Raw genomic sequence first — 6,708 nt, 5'->3', positions numbered from 1 at the left:
TTAATGGACTGTTTCGGTGTGGTACCGCATTACTACGTGATACAAACCAGACAAAGGCCAGGATCTGGCCAAAAAGTATGCGAAAAATGCGAAAGTACGAGCCAGATGAGGGCAAATACCAGACCTAACCCAGACATAACCGGCGTTATCCGATAAAATATTAATCGCAACCAGGTTTAATTGACTGTTTCGTTGTGGAACCGCATTACTACGAGATCCAAACCAGAAAAAAACCCAGGATCTGGCCAACAACTATGAGAAAAAACGAAAGTATGAGCCAGATGATTGCAAATACCAGAACTATCCCAGACATAACTAGCGTTATCCTCTAAAATATTATTCGCAACCAGGTTTAATTGACTGTTTCAGTCTGGTGCCACTTTACTACGTGGACCAAGCCAGAAGAAGGCCGGGATCTGGCCAACAAGTATGCGAAAAATGCGAAGGTCCGAGCCAGATGAGGGCAAATACCAGACCTAACCGAGACGTAACCGGCGTTATCCACCAAAATATTAATCGCAACCAGGTTGAATTGACTGTTTCGGTGTGGAACCTCATTACTACGGGATCCAAAACAGAAAAAGCACAGGATCTGGCCAACAAGTATGCGAAAAACGCGGAAGTATGTGCCAGATGATAGCAAATACCAGAACTAACCCAGACATAACCAGCGTTATCCTCTAAAATACTTATCGGAACATGCTTTTAATGACTGTTTCAGTGTGGTAACACATTACTACGAGATCCAAACCAGAAAAATCCCAGGATCGGGCCAACAAGAATGCGAGAAACGTGAAAGTACGAGTCGGATGAGGACAAATCCCAGACCTACCCGAGACCTAACCGGCGTTATCCTCTAAAATATTAATCGCAACCAGTTTAATTGACTGTTTCGGTGTGGAACCTCATTACTACGGGATCCAAAACAGAAAAAGCACAGGATCTGGACAACAAGTATGCGAAAAACGCGGAAGTATGTGCCAGATGATTGCAAATACCAGAACTAACCCAGACATAACCAGCGTTATCCTTTAAAATACTTATCGGAACCAGCTTCTATTGACTGTTTCGGTGTGGAACCACATTACTGCGGGATCCAAACCAGAAAAAAAACCAGGATATGGCCAAAAAGTATGCAAAAAATGCGAAGGTATGAGCCAGATGAGGGCAAATACCAGACCTAACCCAGACATAACCGGCGTTATCCGCTAAAATATTAATCTCAACCAGGTTTAATTGACTGTTTCGTTGTGATACCACATTACTACGGGATCCAAAACAGAGAAAACCCATTATCTGGCTAACAGGTATGCGAAAAATGCGAAAGCATGAGCCAGATGGTTGCAAATACCACAACTAACCCAGACATAACCAGCGTTATCCTCTAAAATATTAATCGCAACCAGGTTTAATTGACTGTTTCGGTGTGGTACCGCATTACTACGTGATCCAAACCAGAGAAAGGCCAGGATCTGGCCAACAAGGATGAGAAAAATGCGAAAGTACGAGCCAGATAAGGGCAAATCCCAGACCTAACCGAGACATAACCGGCGTTATCCTCTAAAATATTAATCGCAACCAGGTTTAATTGACTGTTTCGGTGTGGTGACGCATTACTACGTGATCCAAACCAGAAAAAATCCAAGATCTGGCCAACAAGTATGCGAAAAATGCGAAAGTACGAGCCAGATGAGGGCAAATACCAGACCTAGCCCAGACATTACCGGCGTTATCCTCTAAAATATTAATCGCAACCAGGTTTAATTGACTGTTTCGGTGTTGTACCGCATTACTACGTGATCCAAACCAGAGAGAGGCCAGGATCAGGCCAACAACAATGCGAAAAAAGCGAAAGTATGTGCCAGATGATAGCAAATACCAGAACTAACCCAGACATAACCAGCGTTATCCTCTAAAATACACATCGGAACCAACTTCTATTGACTGTTTCAGTGTGGTACCACATTACTACGTGATCCAAACCAGAAAAGGGCCAGGGTCTGGCCAACAAGTATGCGAAAAATGCGAAAGTCCCAGCCAGATGAGGGCAAATACCAGACCTAAACGAGACATAACCCGCGTTATCCTCTAAAATATTAATCGCAACCAGGTTCAATTGACTGTTTCGGTGTGGAACCACATTACTACGGGATCCAAACCAGAAAAAACCCAGGATCTGGCCAACAACTATGAGAAAAACGCGAAAGTACGAGCCAGATGGGGGCAAATCCTAGACCTAACCGAGACACACCCAGCGTTATCCTCTAAAATATTAATCGCAACCAGGTTTAATTGACTGTTTCGGTGTTGTACCGCATTACTACGTGATCCAAACCAGAAAGAGGCCAGGATCAGGCCAACAAGAATGCGAAAAAAGCGAAAGTACGAGCCAGATGTGGGCAAATCCCAGACCTACCCGAGACATAACCGGCGTTATCCTCTAAATTATTAATCGCAACCAGGTTTAATTGACTGTTTCAGTGAGGTACCACATTGCTACGTGATCCAAACCGGAAAAAGCCCAGGATCTGGCCAACAAGTATGCGAAAAACGTGAAAGTACGAGCCAGATGTGGACAAATCCCAGACCTACCCGAGACATAACCGGCGTTATCCTCTAAAATATTAATCTGAACCAGGTTTAATTGACTGTTTCGTTGTGGAACCGCATTACTACGGGATCGAAACCAGACAAAACCCAGGATCTGGCCAACAAGTATGCGAAAAATGCGAAAGCATGAGCCAGATGATTGCAAATACCGGAACTAACCCAGACGTAACCGGCGTTATCCCCTAAAATATTAATCGCAACCAAGTTTAATTGACTGTTTCGGTGTGGTACCGCATTACTTCGTGATCCAAACCAGAGAAAGGCCAGGATCTGGCCAACAAGTATGCGAAAAATGTGAAAGTACGAGTCAGATGAGGACAAATCCCAGACCTAGCCGAGACATAGCCGGCGTTATCCTTTAAAATATTGATCGCAACCAGTTTAATTGACTGTTTCGGTGTGGAACCTCATTACTACGTGATCCAAACCAGATAAAGCCCAGGATCTGGCCAACAAGTATGAGAAAAATGCGAAAGTTCGAGCCAGATGAGGGCAAGTACCAGACCTAACCCAGACAAAACCGGCGTTATCCCCTAAAATATTAATCGCAACCAGGTATAATTGACTGTTTCGGTGTGGTACCGCATTGCTACGATGATCCAAACCAGAAAGAGGCCAGGATCTGGCTAACAAGTATGCGAAAAATGCGAAAGTACGATCCAGATGAGGGCAAATCCCAGACCTAACCGAGACATAACCGGCGTTATCCTCTAAAATATTAATCGCAACAAGGTTTAATTGACTGTTTCGTTGTGGAACCACATTACTGCGGGATCGAAACCAGAAAAAACGCAGGATCTCTCCAACAAGTATGCGAAAAATGCGAAAGTACGATCCAGATGAGGGCAAATCCCAGACCTAACCGAGACATAACCGGCGTTATCCTCGAAAATATTAATCGCAACCAGGTTTAATTGACTGTTTCGGTGTGGTACCGCATTACTACGTGATCCAAACCAGAAAAAGGCCAGGATCTGGCCAGCAAGTATCCGAAAAATGCGAAATTATGAGCCAGATGATTGCACATACCAGAACTATGCCTGACATAAACAGCGTTATCCTCTAAAACACGAATCAGAACATGTTTTTAATGACTGTTTCAGTGTGGTACCACATCACTACGTGATCCAAACCAGAAAAAGGCCAGGATCTGGCCAAAAAGTATGCGAAACATGCGAAAGTACGAGCCAGATGAGGGCAAACACCAGACCTAACCCAGACATAATCGGCGTTATCCTCTAAAATATTAATCGCAACCAGGTTTAATTGACTGTTTCAGTGTGGCAACACATTACTACGTGATCCAAACCAGAAACATCCCAGGATCGGGCCAACAAGAATGCGAAAAATGCGAAAGTACGAACCAGATGAGGGAAAATCCCAGACCTAACCGAGACGTAACCGGCGTTATCCCCTAATATATTAATCGCAACCAGGTTTAATTGACTGTTTCGGTGTGGAACCACATTACTACGGGATCCAAACCAGAAAAAACTCAGGATCTGGCCGACAAGTATTCGAAAAATGCGATAGTATGAGCCAGGGGAGGGCAAATACCAGACTTAACACAGCCATAACCGGCGTTATCCTCTAAAATATTAATCGCAACCGGGTTTAATTGACTGTTTCCGTGTGGAACCACATTACTACGGGATCCAAACCAGAAAAAACCCAGGATCTGGCCATAACTATGAGAAAAACGCGAAAGTATGAGCCAGATGATTGCAAATACCAGAACTATCCCGGGCATAAACAGCGTTATCCTCTAAAATATTATTCGCAACCAGGTTTAATTGACTGTTTCGGTGTGGTACCACATTACTACGTGGTCCAAGAGAGAAAAAGGCCAGGATCTGGCCAACAAGTATGTGAAAAATGCGAAAGTACGAGCCAGATGAGGGCAAATACCAGACCTAACCCAGACATAACCGGCGTTATCCGCTAAAATATTAATCGCAACCAGGTTTAATTGACTGTTTCGCTGCGGAACAGCATTACTACGGGATCCAAACCAGAAAAAAACCCAGGATCTGGCCAACAACTATGCGAAAAAGCGAAAGTATGAGCCAGATGATTGCAAATACCAGAACTATCCCAGACGTAAACAGCGTTATCCTCTAAAATATTATTCGCAACCAGGTTTAATTGACTGTTTCAGTCTGGTGCCACTTTACTACGTGGACCAAGCCAGAAGAAGGCCGGGATCTGGCCATCAAGTATGCGAAAAATGCGATGGTCCGAGCCAGATGAGGGCAAATACCAGACCTAACCGAGACATAACCGGCGTTATCCTCCAAAATATTAATCGCAACCAGGTTCAATTGACTGTTTCGGTGTGGAACCACATTACTACGGGATCCAAACCAGAAAAAACCCAGGATCTGGCCAACAACTATGAGAAAAACGCGAAAGTATGAGCCAGATGATTGCAAATACCAGAACTATCCCAGGCATAACCAACGTTATCCTCTAAAATATTATTCGCATCCAAGTTTAATTGACTGTTTCGGTGTGGTACCACATTACTACGTGGTCCAAGAGAGAAAAAGGCCAGGATCTGGCCAACAAGAATACGAAAAATGCGAAAGTATGCGCCAGATGAGGGCAAATATTAGACCTAACCGAGACATTACCGGCGTTATCCTCTAAAATATTAATCGCAACCAGGTTCAATTGACTGTTTCGGTGTGGAACCACATTGCTACGGGATCCAAACCAGAAAAAACCCAGGATCTGTTCAACAACTATGAGAAAAACGCGAAAGTACGAGCCAGATGGGGGCAAATCCCAGACCTAACCGAGACATAACCAGCGTTATCCTCTAAAATATTAATCGCAACCACGTTTAATTGACTGTTTCGGTGTGGTACCGCATTACTACGTGATCCAAACTGGAAAGAGGCCAGGATCTGGCCAACAAGTATGCGAAAAATGCGAAAGTATGAGCCAGATGATTGCAAATACCAGAACTAACCCAGACATAACCGGCGTTATCCCCTAAAATATTAATCGCAACCAGGTTTAATTGACTGTTTCGGTGTGGTACCGCATTACAACGTGATCCAAACCAGAGAAAGGCCAGGATCTGGCCAACAAGGATGAGAAAAATGCGAATATATGATCCAGATGATTGCAAATACCAGAACTAACCCTGACATAACCAGCGTTATCCTCTAAAATACGCATCGGAACATGCTTTTAATGACTGTTTCAGTGTGGCACCACATTACTACGTGATCCAAACCAGAAAAAGCCCAGGATCGGGCCAACAAGAATGCGAAAAATGCGAAAGTACGAGCCAGATGAGGGAAAATCCCAGACCTAACCGAGACGTAACCGGCGTTATCCCCTAAAATATTAATCGCAACGAGGTATAATTGACTGTTTCGGTGTGGTATCGCATTGCTACGATGATCCAAACCAGAAAGAGGCCAGGATCTGGCCATCAAGTATGCGAAAAATGCGAAAGTATGAGCCAGATGATTGCAAATACCAGAACTAACCCAGACATAACCAGCGTTATCCTCTAAAATATTAATCGCAACCAGGTCTAATTGACTGTTTCGGTGTGGTACTGCATTACTACGTGATCCAGACCAGAAAAAGGCCAGGATCTGGCCAACAAGTATGCGCAAAATGCGAAAGTACGAGCCAGATGAGGGCAAATCCCAGACCAAACCGAGACATAAACGGCGTTATCCTCTAAAATATTAATCGCAACCAGGTTTAATTGACTGTTTCGGTGTGGTACTGCATTACAACGTGATCCAGACCAGAAAAAGGCCAGGATCTGGCCAACAAGTATGCGAAAAATGCGAAAGTATGACCCAGATGATTGCAAATACCAGAACTATGCCTGACATAACCAGCGTTATCCTCTAAAATACGAATCGGAACATGCTTTTAATGACTGTTTCAGTGTGGTAACACATTACTACGAGATCCAAACCAGAGAAATCCCAGGATCGGGACAACAAGAATGCGAGAAACGCGAAAGTACGAGCCACATGAGGGAAAATCCCAGACCTAACCCAGACATAACCGGCGTTATCCGCTAAAATATTAATCGCAACCAGGTTTAATTGACTGTTTCGTTGT

The sequence above is a fragment of the Colletes latitarsis genome, unplaced genomic scaffold (genome assembly GCF_051014445.1).
Source record: "Colletes latitarsis isolate SP2378_abdomen unplaced genomic scaffold, iyColLati1 scaffold0018, whole genome shotgun sequence".
NCBI classification, from domain to species: domain Eukaryota; kingdom Metazoa; phylum Arthropoda; class Insecta; order Hymenoptera; family Colletidae; genus Colletes; species Colletes latitarsis.
The sequence above is the reverse complement of the archived record's forward strand: the minus strand, read 5'-3'. Positions refer to the sequence as shown.